At 41.4% G+C, this 13,122-nt stretch overlaps 1 protein-coding gene across 1 annotated transcript in view; it reads left to right on the top strand.

Moving 5' to 3' along the window:
• The window catches only part of LOC105936291 (PH and SEC7 domain-containing protein 1), a gene marked incomplete in the record, with an annotated part of 94,911 nt that overhangs the window by 54,944 nt on the left and 26,845 nt on the right, over positions 1 to 13,122 (top strand).

Genomic DNA, 13,122 nt, shown 5'->3' with positions numbered 1-13,122 from the left:
CCAACGAAACTTATTTCTACCTTTCCCTCACCCAGGCAGACTCCACAACCTCGTTTAGCGTGAAACATCCCCTCTTCTCAATTTTTCTCGTCTGTTTACAGTTTTGTCTTTTTGTTTTAATTGTCCATTTCTAATCGTTATGCCTGCGCATAATTTTCTCTGACTCTCCGGTGTCATTGGCTTTAAACTAGACTTTGATAAATGCTTATAACTGTCAGAAGAAAGGCTCATATGGGAGTTTTTTGTCCTGAAAGCAAGTCTATTAAGTACTTTACATGACATGCGAGGAAACCTATAGTCACTGGTTTTTACTGTATTCATGATGGAAAAGTAATAAAGGATACAAAAGACAGAAATAAAAATCATTGGCTGGCTCCTATATGGGCTAAGTTTATATCTGTATCAGTAGTTAAAGTTGCGTTGCAGTGCGGGAATCCTTGTTTTTTTCACAACATTCAACAGTCAGGATCAGACGTCTTTAAACAAGACAAACCTCCTTCAAAATGCTAAATAATGATCTTCTAGTCTTATGCACCTGATAGGACATGCCTGTGTAATTTTACCTTACAGGAAGTGAGGAGGTGTGTTACTTTATTCCTCACCAGAAAAGGCATTTTCTGTATAGCGTTTTACACAAATAAATAAACAAAAGGTATTTTATCTGAATTAAAAAATATATATATTAAATATCATTGTGTCCAAATATGTCAGAAAAAAAAATAGATAAAAGGTATTTTATCTGAATTAAAATATATATATATTAAATATCATTGTGTCCAAATATGTCAGAAAAAAAAACAATTGTTTAAATTGGTGTAAATGGATTTGCATAAACATCACATTTTACACCTTTAGAAACGTGCATGTAGGAATTATTAAGACTTACAGTCCCTTTGCCACAGTCTGCTAAATAAGCATTCGTACAGCACGATTGTTCCTTCACTCCTACATAGCCGCCCTTATGATAAACAAAGCTGCTGTTCAGTTACAGCGGCATTGCTCCCTGCAGGATTTGGAGCTCTGGCTGCGTGCCCAACCTTTTGCTTCGGTGAAAACTTTCTTTATTGTGCAGCTTAGAGATGCATAGGTTTGCACTCCCTCTCACTCTCTCCTCTCCGCACCGCTCAGGGCTCAAAGCTTGAAGTGGGAGCTAATGATGCTCTGAAGTAGGTTACCAGCCCGCAGTGGAGCAGAAGAACAAATTCTGCTGGAGTCACAACTGTAGTACAGCTCAATCAGACGCTGAACCGCTCTCTTCAAACAGTAATTAGGCAGATTGATGCTATCGAATGCGTAGCAGCATTGATTACGAGAGAAAAGAACGGAATGGCTTGTTTCTTTTTGCTAATGGGGAAGAAAAAAACTGTGTCTGAAATCTGCACAAAAGTCACATGGCTATGCTATTAATAAAAATTATGTCTGATGATAAATGAAGACTTTAGACTGCTAATTGTGTTTTTATGCAAACCTGTTGAATCTCAGACTGTATTACTTGTCTGTTTACTTTGTTTACTCCCACTGCAAAAATCTGATTTATCATATACGTCTTGCACATTTAAAGGAGGAATGTACAGGGTACTCCTGAAGACTGGGGCAGAGCGAGGTTCCTGTTTAAGCAGCACAATGAACCTAAACATGCCAGAGATACTGTGGAATAGTGTAGATCACAGCATGGTCCCAAATCAAAGTCCAGGCCTAAATCCGACTGAAAATCTGTGGCAAAGACTAGAAAGGTTGTGTTCACAGACGGTCTCCATCTGATCTGACTGAGCTTGGGCTGTTTCTCAAAGAGCAGGACACATTTCTGTCTCTAGATGTGCAAAACTGGTAGAAACACGCAAACACCTTGCAGCTGTAATCGCTGCAAAAGACGCATCTACAACAAGCGATTGAGAAGTGGAATATGAATGCACATCCAAACTTTTAAAACTTTTCTTTGTAAAAACAAAAATGTTGAAGCCCATGTGCCCTTTTCCTGGCACCTGACAATTATGCATTACTTTGTGTTTATCTGCCATGTAAAATCCCTGTAACACACTTTGCATTTTGTGATTTCAGTCAGACAAACTTTGAAAAACGCAGGGGACACGGCACAACAACACAAACCCAACATTTTCTTTTCCCTTCAAGCGAACACTAAATTTGCTTTCCTCTATGATATTTGGGTGAGACACTTGTTTCTGTTATCGTTTTATTTCCTCCATCTCCCCCACCATTTAAAGTCCTTCTACTTTTGTGTTTATTATAAAATGAAGCAGTGACTCCAAACATCCAACACCCGTACACCCGTGTCCAGAGACTGGCTTGTCTTTTCTTTGACACGAAGCTTAATACACGGACATAGATCTGAATGAGCGAGTAACCCTGATCCGGTCCGCTGCACTCATCAGCTTGTCCGTTTCCACCCGTGAACTTTGTGTTCATGGTCTTCCCTAAAAACTCGTGTTCAGACTTGGACTCTCCTGTCTGCCTTGCTACTCCCATTAGGACATCTTTTTAACTCAGTTTTCCAGATTGCACATAACGTTCGACACAGAACGCTGATTCTGTCTGTTTTTGTCTGTGTGAAAAGTGAACCGGCTCACAGGAAATCCTGTTTTAAAGGGGGGTGAATGCACCTGTCGGTGGCTGTCATGATTGTTTTATTTTTGTTTATTGAAATACTGTGTGGGACACAGTTGGTCTACCCCGTCCACCCTGCCTTCGGGGTTACTCTCTTGTTAAAAGAAAGCTTGCAGATAGGCTTCCAGTCGCCCCGACCCTGAGGTTCAGCACTCGTTCTTTTGCATTTCGCTGCAGAGAAATAAAATGTAAACCAGGCCGGCTATCTTCTCCAAGTCTCCAAACAAAAACAATCTGTAATGGCTGCGCTGAGGCCAAATCAATCGAGCGAGCCACTCCCATCCTCCTGCACAAATGAAATGCCCTTTTCACATCAACTTCTTCCCCGGAGAGGAAAACAATGCAGCAGGAGAGATATCGATCGGTACAAACCTGACACCATTTTCCTCTAAAAATAGAAAACTCGCTCTATTAGAGTGTGAAGAGACGACAGCTGTTTTGGTCAGCAGAGTCCCATCCTCCTGGCACTGTCTGGGCTCTCTGTAGGGGACAGACACAGGGATTTAGATCGGAGGTGAAGTATTCAGTGGGATGCAGCCAGACTTGACTGACAGGTGATGGAGAAACGATGGAAATATTTTCACCCGACGGATTGATCACTTCTGAGCGAACCTAAATACAAACATCTCTCACAGTATTTGAATGTTTAAATGTTCAGGAAGCCCAAGTTGGGACAGAGTTGTGATGATGAAAATCATATGAATGCAAAACTGAGTTTAACAACAATGTTGTCCGAGATGCTGCAGTTGCCCTTTGCAGCTTCTGCTTATAAACCGAAAGATTTTCCTCTAAAATCGACTCAATCAACATTTCTTCAAGCTTTCCAAAAGTCTATAAAGATTTAGCGTTGGGCTTTCGCTGCTTTTAAACTCATTTTCACTCCATTACTTTAACATTTTGACCAGAGCAGATTGAGTCATCATCATCTTCATCTTATATATAATTTATTGAACCTTTTTAAAGGTGGAATTTACCCTTTTGTCCATAGCTACAGGCAGCATCTGCAGTACAGTAATTTAATAGGATATAAAATGGCAAAGCATCAGATCTATTTGTTATTCAATGATTTGGGGTTTTGATTGACAGGCTGCGGTGAACTATTTTTTTGTGTCAGAAATCAGTCGCTAATATGAAAAATAATCAGTCTCATATTCATAAAAAAAAAATCTGTCTCTTGGAAGAATTTCTTCAGGAGGCGATCATGAGATATTTAAAGAGGCGCAGATAAAAATTTGCCAAAATATGATTTGTTTTCTGAAAAAATAATAGACACCGGCACCCCTCGCGAACCCACAAGGGGATAGACGTGTAAGAAAATGGATGGATAGATTATTCATGTTATGGTTTATTTTATATTGAGTTAATTTTATTTAAAAAATAACAAAATGAGCGTTTGTCAGTTTCTTAGAAGCTTAAAGATGGTGGATTTTAAAGGAGTCTAATGTCCTCTACCCCTAAGAGGGAAAATTAATAAACAGGAAAATGAGGAGTGATTCAAAGCAAACTACCTTAGACCCTGAGCTTCCTGGTACACAGTTGGTCTGCATTGTAATCTGGGAGTGAGGATTTTTTCCATTGTGAGACACAAAACCAATGCTGTGAAACTTTAGGCTACTTCTGTAACCCCGGTTCTCTGTGTAGCATAAGTGAATATCTCAGGAAACCATAATCCTTGCTCATTCATAGCAAGGAAGAGGATGTGACTTTTTGAACGATCTGCCTGTGCAGTACCACCCCTATAAAAAGGGGGGGGGGGCATGATCTAGTCACTCAGGGAACCGAGGAAAAGTAACCTAAAGTGAAACAGTCCCAGGGCAATGGATGGGTTAAGGTTTTTAATTAGTTCAAATGGGTTAGAATTAGTAATATACTTCATTCAGAAACTCCAAATGAAACAGTTCTAAAGTGTTTTAATTGTTAAAGGTGGAGAGAACTGAAGCTAAAAAGGGAATTTTAAAATCATTTTTGAATCCTTAGTTATCTCCTGCTCTCCGTTTGGTCAGGTTTTCCCACAGCTCGTGAACACAGCCACATACTAATTTCCTTTAAACGTATCATTTAAGAAAAGGTTCTGTGTGGAGCCTGCATGTGTGCAGGAGAGGCAGGGATTCGCTAGTGATGACTGAGAGAGGGCGGGAGAGAGGGAGGGAGAGAGGGAGGTGCGCATGGATGAAGCCAAAGGGAGGGAGGCAGAGAAAAAGAGAGCACTCTCCCTATCATCTTCTTTTTTCTCTCTGCGACTCAGGCAACCAGCTCTGCTTTCCTCTCATCCTCCCTCTTCATTTTTTTCTTCCCCCGTCTCCCTAACAGCAGCACTGCCAAGGAAAAGGGGGGAAAAAAGCAAAACTGGATTAAAAAGGATTTTATATATATATATTTTATATAAAAAAAAATCAACGAACACGAGAAAAAAAGGGATGAGAGATAGCTGCGCCGTTTCCTTCAAACACCTACACTCAATGTGAGAGGAGATGAAACAAGAAGCAATGGGAGAAAAGGATGTCAGCGGACCTGTGCTCGTGGATGGAGAGCAGGAGGAATAAGTGAGGCAGATAATCCAAGAGTCGAATCCGTGGAACCGGGGAGGGGGGGTGGTCCATTTTTACAGTGGGAGCAACAGGAAAGATCGCTTCCCTGTCTCAGCCTTAAGGACAATTCATTTTTTTCTACATTTCTTCAATTTGTATCTCCGGGCTTGTGGCGAAATCCAGCGCTCTCTTTGGAATCTCGGCTCTAAAGTCCGAGGGCGGCCACCCGTCCCTCCCACCCCCTCTGTGACCCCCTTTTTTGTCTCTTTTTACTGCGCGTTTACATTCAGGCGCGCACAAAAAGCTTTGTGGCACAACCTCGCGTGTGCTTTTTTTTCGGTCTTTTAACCTTTCATATCCGGATTTTTTGCACCCTGCTTCATGCTGGCTGTCCGTTCACACCTCTGCCATCTGTGAGAGTGTTACCTTGGTTTTTTTCTCTGGGAGTGCGTGCAGCGTGTTTCCTGCGGAGACCGCGTAAAGAGGCGGATTCATCCACCAGCTCGGTTTTGGGCTCCGTTTGCTTCAGGGGGAAACAACAGAAAAGTTGTGACTGGTTCCTCAGCTGCAGGAAGCGAGGTCTTGCCCGCTCAGAGGATTTATAATACATGGGTGTCTCGTCAATAATTCAGCTTCAGGTGTGCACCCCCTGTGCCGCCTGCCGAGTGCTGACATCCAAAGATGACACTCTCGTGGTTTGATCCCCGCTGATAGCGCGGATGTGTTGCCTCCCCCTGCAGCCTCCACTGATCACCGGCTGCCCTCTCTGATCGTCCTCGGTGTCTTTTTACGCTTCCTTTTTACGCTTCCTTTCTGTGTGGACAAAGAAGAATTGAATCAAGGATTTGTTTCATGCGGGCAGTGATCTGTGGACACTCTTTGGTGCGTAATCTGTGAGCATGATCGGTGTTAACAGCTTGCACTCGGCAGGGCGCCTACGCTCACGCTCCCTTTGCACCGTGCGCTACGGAAGGGACTTCCGGATGATGGACCCGTTCCGCTATCCCAGAACTCCTCGCTCACGTTCCCTCAAACCTCTCGTTTTCCCGGACCTGCTTGGCAAAGCTCAGGACGGCCAGAACCACCCACAGGCCAGGAAGAGGAGAAAGGTACTGAAAACTGTCCGGTGTTTAAGGGCATTGGTGCATACAGCGGCGTCTCACTGAATTAGAATAAAGGCAAAAAGTTCATCCGTTTCTGTAATGCTGCCCAAACAAGTAACTCTGTTAATTTTGATGACTATGGCTTGCAGTTGATGGAAGAAAATGTACATATTTAACAAGGTCCATTACTTTTTTTTAATTGAGAAATGTCACCTTCTGGTTTTTGCAATCATGGGGAATTTTGCAGATTTGACAGGTGGCCAGCAGTCTGTCATCTTTTCCATCCAAACAAGGGTGTGTCACAATAGGTCATTGCTAAATAATAATAATAATAATAATAATAATAATAATAATAATAACAAAAAAAAAGGCTTTCCACAGAGTGCTGAATCCAACCATAACAATTGGAAAGTTGTGTTGGAGGAAAACATTGTGGGGAAAAAAAGTTGTTCAGTTCATCGAGACACAAGCTTCAGCTGTACCATTGCTTTTGTCAAGCTTCTCCCCAATCAGACACTGAGTCAAATGCGTTTCTCCCGGGCTAAGGAGATAAAGGACCACAGTGTCGCTTAGGGGACCAAAGTGGAAAATTAAAACTGAATCTGAGATAGCTCAGACACTGGTACCATCTCAAACTAAAATCTGGAATTAACTTTATTTTGAAAAGATGGCTTTGGATTGCCACCACATTTTTCCCTTCCACCAAACTTTCCTTCTATCCTGCTTGGATACTGCAGTATGTGAACAGCCAGCTTTCTTGACAAGAGCCTTTTGCTTCTTACCCATCCTTTTAAAAGGTGTCCGTTTTTGTTTGCTGATCAACTGTCCGGTCAACCATTTTCCAGATAATCGTGTCATCCATAGCGTTACCATAAGAAAAAAATTCTGCTTTAAAATTGCGTCTCGTGTTATATTCAAAGTTTATGAATCTTAAACGAGTTTAAGGTTTTCATTAGTTGCAAGCCATAAAAGTTACTAGAAATAAACACTTGAAAAATCTCACTCTGTGTGAAATGAATCTATAAAAAAAAAAAAAAAATTAAAGTGACTTTGAAGAAACAAATTAAGATTAAGCATATTAGGTGTCAGGTTAGCTAATAAAATGGCTGTAAAATTTCAATACATCAGGAAAAAGTTGCTCCTCGGCTAAGATTTTCAGATGCAGCTCATGTTTATGTCCTTCAATGGAAAACTACCACCTATGTCTCTCATTTGTTGCCACTTGACGACCTTCTTGAAGCAAGTAAGGTGAAGAGGATGCGGATCCATTCTAGTCTCACAGAACCGCCACCGGTTAAATCTCAGGGATTTTTCTTTCACCTTCGCTTACTGAATTTGTCCGCTGAACTTGTGTTGGGATTTACAGGAACAGGGGATTCAGTTTTTTTCTTTGCTTGTTGCAGAATTAAATATAATTCCTAAACAGATAAGTCCAGCTCTTTCTGTTTATGTAATGCTAAAACTAAAGATATGCTAATGTGAATGAAAATATAGAGAGTTTAGCATCCATAAACAGAATAAAAACTGAGCAGGAAGTGTTTCTGCATGGTCGACACCTTGTTCCCCCAGGGAAATATCTTAATGATGAAAAATGATGAAGTAATTCAGTTTCTATCATTATCAAAGCCTGTCCCCCTCAACAACACTGTTTTTATTGGGGTTTTTTTGGAGCACTAGTGGCTCATTTTTACAAACTAGGCTGACAGGAAAGGGTGTCTGAGAGAGGGGCGAGGACATGCGGCCGCGTCGAGGACTAAGGCCTCCATATATGGGTCGTGCTCTCTACCCCTGCGCCATCAGTGCACGGCCCAAAAAACACTGTTAAATTTAACTTTTATTTGTGAATTAAATTGTCCAACTCATCCCCAATAATATGACGCTTAATTAGTGATGAAGTTGGATCGTCACAACAGAGACATCTTAAGAAATGTGTTTTAACAGGCTCCTTAATTTAATGATGACATAAAAGTTCCATGATCCAATAAATAAATGATCAAAGGTTTATGTTAATGTCTTTAAAATCGGAACCATATACATTGAAAAGTATTTATTTATGTCATGAATGCAAAAATCTAAATGTAAATAATGATATTTTACTGTTAATTAAATTATTTCATTGTCACCCGCTACGGTAACTCATAAATTTATCTCTTCTCAGTGAGAAACATGAGTATTTTAAAGTCTATTCTCTGTGATTCAGGGAGCCAGTGTAAGGACTTCAGAACTGGGGTGATGTGCTCTACTTTTTAAGTCTTAGTGGCACAGTGACCATTTTAATACCTTCAGAACAGGAACTTTGAAACAATTTAAATAAAAGAGAAAAATTGTATACGATTTTAACATGGAATGATTTAAAATGTGTATTAATAAATATCACATTTAGTTACTTATGTATGTATTCAGTATTAACATATTTATATGATTATGGATTTATTTATTAATTAATTCATGTACTTTCAATTTCATCTTGACTGACAAGTGTAAAAGCGTTTTAAATGATTTATTCACTCATCACATTGTCACCCTTTTGGCACTCAAGCGTTCAGACCGGTTCTGTAGTGAAAGCTGGCAGATTTTTGGTGGTAAAATGGTCAGGAACCGTCACACTTCAACGGGTCCCCTTATAAAACGCCTATGGATGGACATCCTTACTTATAATGCCGTGTCAGTCCTCGAAGCTGAAGATGTAATTTCAAAAGTTTCTTGTGTTATTTAAAAGAACTGCACCCGCAGACCAGCGATTTGTTTGTAAAGCATTCACATTCAGAGGAGCTAGCATGTCTGGAAATGACAATAGAGAAGAGGAATATTTTAACAATGAGCAAGTTTAAATTTTGGAGCAGTATGTGGGTTTGTGGAGCTCTGACTATATGCAGGGACAGATTTATACTTGAAAAGAGAGAAACTTTTAAACAATTCAGTAATTATAGTTTTTCTTAAAACGTATTCTCACTTCTATTATTATTGCAATAAATTTTAAGTTTATATCATTCATTCCTTAGACATGAGGGTTAGGGTTAGGTACCCACGCATGTGTGACTTAAAGAGTATGTTCTATGTGCCACCACACAAATCCACAGCCTAGCTTCATGGAAATCCACAATCTCTCCACCGCGATAAGCTCCATCTAGTTCTGGTAATGCTGCCCAAGGTGTCTACAAGGACTCATCCATGTCTGATGGGCTTCAGGTCTGATTTTTGACTGCCTGATCACACTGTTGCTTCACGCTATGCCCTGAGGTGATCGAGCTACACTCAGCAGTTAAAATTATGTCCTTCCTTGTCACTTGACTGAGTGTGTATCAGGTTATGCCCAAACTGGACCATACCCTCTAGGTACTGAGTCTGTAAATCACGCTAAAAGAATGCCAGAAACCTCCAACTAGTTGCTCGACACAAACGAGGCTATTAATGGCTGTAACTTTTATAAACTTCTAATCCAATTTTTTTTAGTTTCTGATAGTGCCGTTAAAACACTGTGTCTTAAAACCCAGTCACTTTGTTCCGCGGAGAGTTGAAGAGTAAGACAGCCGCGGTGATTATATTGTTATACTGAGCATATTATTGATAATTTAAATATTAAAAAAAAAGTTTCTTGATAGCCAGAATCAGATCTGTCTTAATTGTCAGGAGCCTAAAAGAGTCATTATTTATCATCATTTGTCATAATTTTGATAGAGTTGGAACTAGAGCAATGAGAGTGTGCTGAATAAGGCAAGCGAATTTAACAGCTCTAGAGAAGAAGCTGTTTTTCAGTCTGTTAGTCCGTCTTCTGATGATTTTGTACCGCTTTCTTGAAGGCAGCAGTACAAACAGGCTGTGGGTGGGAGGAGTCAGCAATGGTCCTGGCTTTTTTCTGAACTTACCCTTGTATGTGGAGTCCAGATCAAGGAGAGGATGTTCCACAATCCCCTATGCTGTTTTCACCTTTATTTCCTGTGCCATGCAGCTCCCTTACCACGCTGTTGCACTTACATACAGGATGCTGTCTATTGTGGCTCTGTTAAAGCCCAGCTTTCTCAAGAAGAAGCGTCTCTGGTAGTCTTCTTCACCAGGGCTGAGGTGTTCTGAGTCCAGATCAGAGGAAATGTAAAGAAGGAGTGGACTGAGCACACAGCCCTGGGGTGTCCCCGTGTTCAGGATCAGAGACAACGGTGTGCATTTCCCTATCCCTGCCAATGGCGGTCTGTTGGTGAGAAAGTTTCTGATTCAGTGACACACAGCCCCCTGACATTGGATGTAGATGGTTAGAGATGGGACAGGGCTGTGTGAAGAGTTAGTGATACCACATCTTACTGCTTTTATGAGGTTCCAGTGTCAGGCGACAGGGTTAGAGGTCATCGTAGCAGGTTATGGCTGATTTTTTTGGGTACTAAAAAGGTTGTGGAGGATTTGAGATAGTCAGGGACATGGAACAGCTGCAGGGACTGATTTTGATATATTGTCATTGCCCTGCCAGCTTGTCCACACTTGAGGTCAAACTCCAGCCTGACACTCTGTCTGGTCCTGCAGCTCTCTTTGTGTTGATGCTTTTCAAGGTGGCACACACCTTTTAGTGCTGCAAGATGATCTAGCTAGGGTAGGTGAACAGTCTGTCTGATGCTCTACGTGTCTAAGCTTGCAAAGAAGCGTTTTAAAGTGTCAGGCAGTCTGGGGGGCAAGACTGACCTGCAGGTCACTGCGCCTGTACAGTACAGCTTCTCCATTGCTAGGTTAGCTTTAGCTTGTGGTGATATGCATGGGGCCTATGATTATGACCGAGCCGGATTTCCTCACCACCTTAAAAGATCTGTATTTTGCAGCTAATTATTTCATATCAGGGGAGCAGTGTTCATCGATAATGTCAGTGTCTGAGCACCAGGAGTCATGAATATATAGCACCAGTTCTTTGTTTTTACCTGAGGTTGCGGTCCCGTCCACTCGGAGCAATAAAAGCATCACTAGTTGGGGTTCAGCCAGGTCTTGGTGATAATTCTAACACTACTATTTTTCTGGCAAGAGATGACTCTTTTGATCCATTTGATCCAGTTTATTGACTAGATATCAAGTGTTCGCAAGGAAAAGACTGAGTAAGAGGTCAGTCCTGTTAAACAATATATACATAATATAGAAAGCATGTTCTTGTCCAATCATCAAACTCCTTAGAAAGGAAAATGGTTCTTAGATCTGTGAAGACGCTGACTAAAAGTGGAAAGACTGTCATTATCAGTAGTAAAATGAGTCCTGTACTGACATGGGCCAGAAGGCCTCTCAGAGATGCTCCAGAATCAACATAAAATGCCAGATTAGAGTTCACAAATACACTCGTAGACAATCTTAATTATTGGATGCAGGCCTTGTGGTCTGATGCGAGCAAAACTGAAATGTTTGGCTCTAATCATCATTGTTACATTTGCTGGAACAAGGAATTTAGCAAAGCTGAGAACTCCGTCCCACTTTTGAAGTACGGAGGTGGAAACATTTAGTGGGGGTGTATTGCTGGAGAAAGGACTGGTGCACTTCACAAAATATGTGACATTATGAGAAAAAAAAAACACTATGTGGAAATACTGAAGCAGCATTTTAAGACATCAGCCAGGAAGTTAATGCTTGGACACAAATGGGTCTTTCAAATGGACATTAATCCTAAACATACCGCCAAATGTAGAGAAAAGTACCCCCCCCCCCCAAAAAAAATCCAATCCTGCAAGGACAAGCAGGCATAGGCAATGGATGGATAGAAAAATGTTGATACACCCAGCTGCTCTAAAACAGAAATGGTTTAGATCAGAGAGTGAGGAAAAAAGGTTTTGTGGCGTTTTACGTATAGGTTATATACAAATCTGTTTGTCATAGTATGTATATCTTCCTACGCCACTGAGGGCAAGGCAGAGACACAACATTTGTTATAAGGGTAGCACCAAAATAATAACTGCTTCCCTGCAGAAGTTAAACCCCCACTGTTCAGCTCTCCTGATTAAACTAATGTTAAAAACATAAATGTTAAGCAAATCAGATATTTTAAAATACATAATATTCCTGCACTGAAGATGATTATTTTATCTTAAACCAATTGCTGCCGTTATGTTGTGTTGCAGCCAGTACAAGTTTATCATTAACAAAATTTGTTAAGCAGTTTTGTTTTCTGAAATCCTGTGAATGGGAAGGGCTTCCCCGTTCCTGTCCGATGAAACGCACGACCGCGCTGAGTGTGAAGCATGAAGCGGGCCGCAGAGCTGCAGTTTTACAGCAAAGAGGATGAAACAGAGCTGTCTGTGATGAGCTACCCTGGGTGAACATTAATATTCATTATGCTCTAGATGGGTCTCTGATTAGGCCCAGTTTCAAAGCAAAATGCTTGCAGTCAACCCCTATTATGAATCCTGTTTTGTTTGACAGGAAGTCCCAATACAACAAATTTACTCTCAAAAAGGGTGAAAACGGTAGAGAGAACCAGCAGTGGTTCCTAAATCCAACATTGTTAGTTTGATTTTCTGTCCCAGCGGGCGGTTAGCTGAACGAGGAGGTGATGAGCCGCTCACCGGTGTCCTTTACATCACTTCAGCTGTCACATCCGTCCGTCAGCTGCCTCAATCTCAGTCACTGCACCCCCGATGGTTCCTCGCTGTCCTGCGTCCCCCCCGTATCTCGGCTGCAAATTGGCTGTGAAAACGGATTTGTTGTATTACGTTTTGCTGACACAGGCCAATTTCAGCGTGAGCTGTGGAAGGAAAACTGTCTAAACGTCCTGCCTGTCCCTGCAGATCCAGAGAAAGCCGAAGCTGAGATTCATGCAGCAGCTGAGTAGCTCCATCATTATACCCTTCCTCATCCTTAAGGGACGTAGGTTCGAGTCCCGGTTGCGTCAGAAAGAGGGTCCGGGGTAAAAA

Source organism: Fundulus heteroclitus, chromosome 10, assembly GCF_011125445.2.
Source record: "Fundulus heteroclitus isolate FHET01 chromosome 10, MU-UCD_Fhet_4.1, whole genome shotgun sequence".
Classification (NCBI taxonomy): Eukaryota; Metazoa; Chordata; class Actinopteri; order Cyprinodontiformes; family Fundulidae; genus Fundulus; species Fundulus heteroclitus.
The sequence above is the reverse complement of the archived record's forward strand: the minus strand, read 5'-3'. Positions and strand labels throughout refer to the sequence as shown.